At 35.5% G+C, this 10,000-nt stretch overlaps 1 protein-coding gene across 14 annotated transcripts in view; it reads left to right on the top strand.

The window, feature by feature from the left end:
* LOC144967720 (uncharacterized) overlaps window positions 1-10,000 on the top strand; it is a 110,023-nt gene that overhangs the window by 70,774 nt on the left and 29,249 nt on the right. The window lies entirely within an intron of this gene.

Raw genomic sequence — 10,000 nt, 5'->3', positions numbered from 1 at the left:
TGCTGAAAATTGAATTTTTTGCCAGGAAGCTCTGACTTGCGTTGAATTTGTATGTTTTATAGAGGAGAACGAATGTTATAATTAAGTGCGGAGAATACCAACAATTCAAAATATTGACTAATTTAGCTTTAAATTGACTTTTTAGCATCTGGTTCATCCCGACATAATACCGTTTTGAGACGAAGGGTCACAATTGTTCTGTGGATTTATCTAAACATTCGAAGCTCTATGGGTATTTCTTAGAAAGTTGTAAATCCAATGTATTGTTTTCTTTTAAAAAAAAAAGAATTTAAAAAGTCAGATCTAAGGACAACTCGCACTTAGACGGAAATCCCAACAATGTTTGTGAAGGCATTAGACATAATATATGTATATATGAATACAGTATACAAGCTATACTGGCGTGCGCTGAAATAAAAGAAAAATATGTTTTTTCTCCCATTTTAGTTCGAATTTCTTAAAACTTCAAATAATTGATGAATCAAGATGATCCGCAATAGTCCAAAACAATATCAAAACTTAGACTTGATTGATCTTTTTAAAAGTAATTTTGGACATTTAATGGTCTGACATCCATCGATATTTAATTGACGTTTACACTGTTTAACCAAAATGAAAAAAAAGTGTTTTGTCAATGTGTGTTCGAGTAGGTTTTGGAGTCGAGCAGTGAGGAGATCATCAGACTCTGGTAAAATACAGATCTGTATGGAGATTTGACCAAGGGTTTGAGTGAATTGGAAAACTGATACGTGAAAAAAAATAATGAAATATTTGCATTAGCATTGTCTCTGTTTACTATCAGAGTTAGCGATTTCATGCACTTTTTTTTCATTTTTCATTATGAGACAACAGTATCAGAGTGGGAGGAGGGAGAGAGAGAGAGAGAGAGAGAGAGAGAGAGAGAGAGAGAGAGAGAGAGAGAGAGAGAGAAAGAGAGAGAGAGAGAGGGAGAGAGAGAGAGAGAGAGGGAGAGAGAGAGAGAGGGAGAGAGAGAGAGAGAGAGAGAGAGGGGATAAATGAACCTGTTCGATTTTACTTTAACTTGACATTATATTATAGAGACCAGAAAACTCATAACGAAATAAATTGTATAGAACAACGGGTGCGTTTTTGTTCCAGCGACATAGCTACACAGGAAATAAAATGTGTTTTAAAGAATTTATTTTTGACAAGCGCACATCATATGAATTTGAGGCAGCATTCAATCTTCATGAAGTCATTTATAAAGCAGGATAAATATACAAATATATTGTCTTTTCATAAGGCCGCTTTGAGTTTTAAGAATTTTTAGTCAGTAGACCTGTAAAACCGGCCTTTTTCAACAAGAGATCAGATCAGTAACAGTGAGGCTACTTACTGTAACTATTCAAAACTCCTCGTGACAAACTGGTGAAAACATTTCGATCTGTGATCATTATCAGATAGATACCGGGTCCAATGTTGGTTTGAAAGAAATCACTTCCTCCAAGAGAGCAGTAACATTGGCAAACAAATTTAACGTATTCTGACGAAACACATTTTAGAAAATGAAATTTTGACGGAAACATCCGGATTGATATTTAAAATGACCTGTAACGAATTGTCGCAAAGTTTCCATCCAAGCTGAGACTTAAAAGAAGAGTCAAATTTTGGACCCTTTTACTTTTACACGTTGAGAATATTTCCATTTGATTGATATTTGAAATAACATTGTTTCTATCCAAAATCAAAGTTTTTGAGTTTGGTATAGTGCTCTCCCAGAGATCAGGAGGAGACTAGCAATGGCAAGATCAAAGCTAGAAAAGATGAATAATATCTGGAAAGGGCAGTGCATTCAAACAAAAATCAAAATCCTCAAAAGTGTTGTTTTCCCAACTGCAACATATGGATGCGAAGCATGGACTATCAGCAAAGCAGAGAGCACAAAGATCACAGCTTTTGAAATGGCATGCTACAGAAAAATACTCAGAATATCATGGACTGAAAAACAAACAAACAAAGAAGTCCTGAGAAGGATCGGAATAAAATCACCAATTCTTCTTCAAACTGTAAAGAAATTGAAACTGAACTATTTTGGCCACACGACTCGCCACGAATCATTAGAAAAGCACATTCTGCAGACAAGGGTAGACGGCAAGAGAGGAAGAGGTAGACCAACAAGAAGCTGGGAACAAGATATATGTGAATGGCTGGGAATGACAGCAACTCAAGCAAGTAGACTGGCGGAAAACCGTAATCTGTTTCGCAAGAAAGTTCGGGAAGCAACGTCCTACGCAGGATCAGCCGACTAGATGATAGTGCTCTCTATACTGTAATGTAACGTAGGTGGTTTCATTTAGAGAAACAATAGGACAAATATTAATCATGGAAATAAACCGGGCTCTCTTGCAATGAGGATGTTTTATCAGTGCTGATGGGTTTCCTCGGATCCGCGAAAATCCGCGATTTTGGAGTTCGGAGGAGAAATTTCCTCCTTTTAAAAATTACATTTTCTCGAAACAATGTGCTAGCAATGAGAGAGTTGATGTGTGGTGGAACACACAGGTGCAGTTTCCCACTCTCCAGAAGTTAGCTAGAGTATCAATGATAGTCTATCATCTCAATTGCTCTAAAAGTGGGGTTTAGTGCAGTAAAAATTGGGCTAAAAGGCAATCGTTCAACATTTTCCTACTTTTTCACTGTTTGTCACCATCAGCACTGTTTTATACGGGGGAGCGGACGGTGTAGTGTAGTGTGGTTGTTACGGTACTTACATTTGAACCAAGAGACGTGGTTCGTATTTTGATTGATATGATGGTAGACTTTTTTTTCAGCTGAATCGGTCAATCATTGCTAAATGCTATTACATCTAAACCAGCTTTTGAATAACTTAATTGAATAGCTCTACTAGCTCCATAAAATATTTCATTAAAAAATCTTTGAACTATGCCGCTGAAGTATATTGGAAAGAGAGATCATTCTAAAATATATTTTATTTATAGTTATTTTCGCATTATAAGATTTCTATCAAGAGCCATACAATACTATATAAACACTCCGAATTCTTTCATTCCGATTTTCTTGCTGGAAAATGGCTGGGAATCTGGGATCATCATTTTTGACATGATTATATTATCTATTATTTTTCATGGCCACATTGAGTGCGTTTATTATTATTATTATTATTATTATTATATTATTATTATTATTATTATTATTATTATTATTATTATTATTATTATTATTATTATTATTATTATTATTATTAATAATAATATAGTAATAATAATAATGATAATAATAATAATACTAATAATGATAATAATAATAGTAATAATGATAATAATAATAATAATAAATAATAATAATAATAATAATAATAATAATAATAATAATAATAATAATAATAATAATATAATGATAATAATAATAATAATAATAATAATAATAATAATAATAATAATAATAATAATAATAATAATAATAATAATAATAATATATAATATAATAATAAAAAATAATAAAAAATAATAATAATAATAATAATAATAATAATAATAATAATAATAATAATAATAATAATAATAATAATAATAATAATAATAAAATAATAATAATAAGCAGAAACTAGATTTTTCACGAGACTTTTACACCACATCATATTATGATGGAATGATTAGCTAAGCAAGAAACGATTGATTATTTTCTAAGATTGGCACGAAGCTAACTATCATTAGGGTGATTCAAGGTGAGATCAAATGCCTTGGTCACATTTACAGAAAAAATAAGACATCATCGACATCCATCTATCTATCTGTCTACTTCTCTGCCTCTCTGACTATCAATCCATCCATCTGTCCACCCATCCATCTATCTATCTATCTCTCTGTCTATCTATCTATCTATCTATCTATTTATCTATCTATATAGGTCTATCTATCTAGATATCTATATATATCTATCTATAATATCTCTACCTTTCTCTCTAGATATCTATCTATCTATCTACTTATCTATCTAGATTTCTATCTATCCATCCATCTTTGTATCTATCTATACGAAAACAACCCCCTCTCTCCCCTCCCTCTCTCTCTCTCTCTCTCTCTCTCTCTCTCTCTCTCTCTCTCTCTCTCTTTCTGTCTTATCTTCTCTCTAATTTCTTGTTGCATTTTAACTTGAGATATCAATTAAACGATAAAATTCCTCAAGGGGAAGCATGAAACTGACTCAAAAAATGGTGCATTGTAAAAATAAAAAATGTTTTTAAAAACCTAAAATTCATTTTAAACATGCTAAAATCATATCAAGTCATTGTCAACCAATAGTCTACTGTATGAAATGTCCGCCACCCTGTTCTTTATCCATGTCGAATCATTTCTGAACAAATAAATAAATTTAGCAGCCATACTCAGACCGACCGCCGGAAGTTTTTGACACTACCCAGATTATTGTGACTTCAAACATTTCCTCTCCGTTCTATATTATGGTATCCACCAATTTGGTCTTGCGTTTTAAAAAGTTCTCCTTTTTAGTTTGGCCAGAAATTGGTTTCATTTAGTATCGATGAATTAAGATGACTGCCAGATTGAAAAAAGAAAAAGAAAAATAATAAATTTTAACATGAGACGTCAGAGAAGTTTTAAGTTATTTTTTTTTTCGGATAAATTGAGAGTCCTCTTAATTCATCATTATTTGAAGTTAAATAATTTATGATTTTAAAAGCGTTTCTTTAAAGTACTGCACAAAAATGTTTTCTCTTGTTTCTTCCATATCCGTCCGCAAACCATCCGCACATCCGCAATCCATCCGCTTTCCTCTGACCAAGACATCATCCTCTGACGACAATTTGCCTGAAAATAAAAAGAGGGAGAAAAAGTTTCAGAGACGGAAAAGTGTACAGTCAACCACTCATAACTCAAACGTCTATAACATTATTTCGGCATTCGGCAGGATGAATCTGTACATCTATGTCGTCTTGTCGTATGACACTCGCCTTGACCGCTCTGAGTGGTGCATGTTTGAGTCCTTAGAAAAGGCGCTTTTCTCACATTCTCACATCGTACTCAAGTGTACAATGAGTACCTGGCCGTTAACAGGCGTCATGTCTCGTGCTATATGTTAAGTGTTGCTGTTGGCTTGGGACCCCTTGTGAAGCGCCTTTTGTAGGTTTAGTGGATATTACGAGATATGAATGTTGGAAGTTAATATTTTGACCAGTTAACTTTGACTTCCAAAATTGATCGATCAAGAGGACCTCGAGATTGACAGATTGTCTCAGATTTAAGCTGTCTCAGCTTTGAGACTTTTTTATTTTACAAAGTTGAGCTTTTATATAGCGCAATATCCACTCAACGTGTTCAAAGCGCTTTACAAAGGGTCCTTGACCAACAGCAACACGTAACATAAAGAACGAGACACAGAGAAAACGATGTTAACGGCCAGGTACTCACTTCACAAGTGAGTACGGTGATAGAATGTGAGTAAATAGTCTTTTCCAAGGACTCAACTATGCGCCGAGCGACGCTCAAACCCAAGACTTTCCGATCCGGAAGCGAGTGTCATACCTCAAGACCATATAGCCACAGTTGATATTGAAATTAATAAATTTTGTCTAGCAAAATGAAAATAAAAATAAAATTAGTGTACATTCGTCGCTCATTGACGATTACTCATCTAAAAATAAGGGAAAGAAAACTTAAAGAGATTGAAAAGTGTGTTTTCTATTAGATCTAAGCCATTGTCAAAACACTTTTGATTTCTGCAATCAGTAGTGTAGATTGTGTCGTAAGTGACACGGACAGCAGAGTCAGAAACCACAGACTAGTACTACGACTGTATTCTCTATGTCAGAAACTGAGGCAGGGCTACAACAGTTTCCTGTACTGGGAAGGCGAAATGTATGGACGGGATTCTAAGAAGCTCATGCAACTGAGTAGCAGTGCGGCCATGTGGTCTTGTGGTATGACTTCAGATAGGAAAGTCCTGGGTTCGAGTCCCGTTTCATTAGCACGTAGTTGAGTCCTTGAGAGAGGCTCTTTACTCATTTTCTTTTATCATACTCAGGTAAAATGAGTACTTAATCCTTATCAGCGTTGTATATGTAGGGAAAAACTGTAATATTGCATAATAGGCGTCATGTCTCTTCATACATGGTAAGCGTTGCTGTTGAATATGGACTGTTGTAAAGAGCTTTGAGCACGTTTAGTAGATATTGCACTATTGATGCTCTGCGGTTAGCCAGAACACTCACATTTTGCCAGTCGGATATAACGTACCAACACACAAAACACTGTGTGGCCTTGAATAGACTGATAGAATTTGGTGAGAATTGCTCACAAAATTGACTGGCTACAAATAATATTAAAGAGTTTAGTTACGTCAATTTCGTCCAGCTTTTTGAAAGCTCAAGTTAATTTCATGTAGCATGCAATCCTGAACTATAAAGCCGACGGATTAACGAAGTTTTACTGTATTTTCAAAAAAGTAATGAATGGATACCGAAAGAAACAGCATTATTTTTCCATGAGAGCAGCGCCGAGAAGACCAGGCAGGGTATCGTGGACAAAAAAAGCCTTTGAGTATTCTGGGATCACCTCCGAGCAAACATCGCACGGGTAAGTTGATACCCTGCGAGGCATCATTCAGAAACGGAGACCCTTTTTATCGGCAACTCTCTGTTCAAACATTCACACTGCTGCTGAGCTGCTCTGACTGTCTGGCTGGCCAGCTCGCTCGCTTGGTTCTTGGTGGGTGGATCAGGAAAAATATACGATACGCGATTTTTAGGCTTGCGATCTGGGGTTCTCTGTAGCCGTTCCTCTTTCTTGGGCAAACAAACGATGTTGATGATGAATCCGATGACGACGTTGTCGTCGGTGGTGGTGGTGATGAGTTGGAAGTTTTTGTGGTGGCGGTGGTGGCGGTTGCGATGGATGGTGATGATTGTTGAAATCATATATAGAGTGATAGTATCGGGTTTCTCGTAGTTGAGATGAATATTGAGAAAAAAATCGTTTCTACTTTTTTTTTTTTTTTTTTTTGCTTTATGTCTGTCTTAATAAATCGTTTCTAGTGTTTCATTAATTCTTTTTCAAGGTAGTTTATGAATCAAATTGTTAAAAGTATTTATAGCTCGTTTTATTTGAAGCTAAAATTTATTGTCTCCGTCTTGTCCTTTTCCTCCTCATCCACCTTTTGTCCGTTTCCTCATCCCGTACCTCTTCCTTCTCTTTTTCTTTCTTTTAATTCTCGTCCTTTATACTTTAAGACAGATTTCTCTTTCTTCTTTTTGATTTTTCTTCCTTCCTTCCTTTCATCTTTTTTCTTGTTTCCCCCACGTCTCCTTGCTCATTATCTTTTCTTTCTTTTTGTCTCATTCACCACCCTATGTTTCGAGTAGGGGATGAACAGTGATTTATATTTAAATGCCCGAATTCAAGGATTGGAGAATTGATGGTCATTAACTTTAAGATAAGATTGAAAACTCAACAAAGACAGGATCTAATTGATACGAGAAAAATACCGACACATTTGATAAGTATCATTGATAAAAGATCTCATCTAGTTGTTGAAAATTTGTTGGGAAGGAATACGTGGGAGAAGTTGGAAGAGTGATGTGGTCCTTTTGTAGATTTTGTTTTCTTTACGAAAAACGAAACAAAACAAAACACAATTACAAGTCATCAAAGATAACGGGAAGAATTTATTGTTCGTGCACGATTAATCTACTTTGCTTTATTTCCGATTCTTAATTTTTTCTCACCGTTTCGCAACGATAAGTACCCGCAAAATTAACCATTACCTTGTAATCTGATATCACTCCGCCATCAAACGAGTGGCGGTGATGCGGTCGTGGGTAACAGCGTCAATTAACGTGCTCTTCGACCCCCGACAGTGTTCTGTGATAAGGTTTTGATAAGAAACTAACTAGGTAGTTGATAAAAGACAATGATAAGGTTAATAAATTAACGGGAAAGATAAATTGCATTTGCTTTGATGTGAGTAATTGACTCTTTGTCTTAACAAATTTTATAGGTATAGAAAATTAACTGTGCGTCAAGCTTGTTGATACAGGTTTTCCATATTTTATCGAGAAAATACAGCTTACACAGACAAATCGCCTTTCTTATTTTGGCCAGAAATATTTTACTTCAAATATCGATGAAGTTAGACTACTCTCAACTTATCAAAATTCTTAAATCTGAGACTTGTTTTCGAAATTGAATCTTTGGACTTCAGTCTCGTGTTTTAAAACTTATGACAGTTTGGCGATGATCTTAATTCACCTATATTGCAGTGGAAATTATTTGGCCAAAACGAAAGAAGTATGTTTTGTCAATGTACGACAGTACACGCCCAGAGAATGATAAAATGGGTGAGAAATTAACGGTGTGTCCATACCTTATCCAAAGGACTGGATGGGATAATTTGAATATAGACTATGCAATGAGGTTATAATCCCGTGGATTGTATAAATTAATCGTGTCATTGTTTACAATTATCTACAACATTGATGGAGTGCATGTTGCGTTTAATAATTTGTTTTACCCGAAGAAAGCTGATATAGATACTACATTATAGGCAGGTGACGATGATAAGCTGCTTAAATTAACTAATAATTAAATACATTGCAGTTCAAATCCATAGGCCATGATTCGGTAACATTTACATTGTTTTGAATAAAAGAAAGAAACAAGAGTTTGCGTTAGGGCCACGGAGTTCATTCAAAATCATTCTTGGATTTTGCCCTCATATGTGATCCATCGTCTCAAAACGGTATTATGTCGGAACGAACCAGATGTTTAAAAGCCGAATTTAATGTGAAACTGGTCAAAAATATAAATTGTTGGCATTATTAACCCAAAATATGGTTCCCATTCTCCTCAATAAATCATATAAACTCAACACAAGTCTGATATTTCTGGCTATAAATTCAATTTTCAACATATTAACCAACCCGTCTTAATACCGTTTTGAGACGAAGGGTCACGTATTATCAGTATAGGTATCATTAACTTCTCGAAAGTGTCCACAGAATTGGCCAGTATGGGGAGTTGATGATACGAAACATGAAGCAAGAAATATCCAAAATAACGTCTCTCCAATCCGAACACTCCCTTTCCCGGCATATTGTCGGAATCACAGAGACATCCCGTTGGTGGAATCAGTCCCTATAGTGTACAAATAAATAAATAATAATTAAAAAACAAAAAAAAAACCCCAAACCCCCCCCCCCCAAAAAAAAAAAACAAAAAAAAAAAAACATAATCAAACCGTCCCCAGATAACCTGTTCGGATAATGGAGACATCTTGAATGTGGAGTTAATAGAGACACTACTTCTCTCACTACTCTGCGAAGTATTAAATGTTTTCACTTAGAGATATATCTGGTGTGCGGCTATGTGGTCTTGTGGTATGCCACTCGCTTTCGGATCGGCAGGTCCTGGGTTCGAACCTCGCTCGGCGCATAATTGAGTCCTTGGAAAAGGCTCTTTACTCACATTCTCTCACCGTACTCAGGTGTAAATGGTCCTTAACAGCGTTGTCTCTGTCAGAAAAAAATATAATATCGCCTAACAGGCGTCATGTCCCGTCCTACATGTTAAGTGTTACTGTTGGCCAGGGACCCTTTGTAAAGCGCTTTGAGCACGTTTAGTGGATTTTGCGCTATATAAAAGCCCAATTTTTTAAAGCTCAATTTTATCTGGTAAACTTGACACACTCAAAATATTATCTGTCTTGTAAACCCATCAATTGTATCGATTTTTACGTGATCTCCTCACATGTATTACACGCAATGAAAGCTTAGAGGAGGAGGTTGGGCTGAAATGCCTGAGTAAATAAGGCTTATACATACTTATACATACTTGGAGTACCCGCGTTCGAGCCATGCTACCCAACTCTTCTCTCTATCCTTGAACCAGAAATTTAAACACTAGGAAAACCTTTACCGTGCTGCCTTGCGACTGACGCTAGGTTATTGCGGGTCTCATTTCTTTTCAAGATCCCAAAGACAAATTTCCTCCTAGAATGAATGAATTGG

The sequence above is a fragment of the Berghia stephanieae genome, chromosome 3, assembly GCF_034508935.2.
Source record: "Berghia stephanieae isolate SIO BIC M18660-M18661 chromosome 3, UCSD_Bste_1.3, whole genome shotgun sequence".
NCBI lineage: Eukaryota > Metazoa > Mollusca > Gastropoda > Nudibranchia > Aeolidiidae > Berghia > Berghia stephanieae.
Note: the sequence above shows the minus strand (reverse complement) of the source record. Positions and strands in the feature narration are given on the sequence as shown.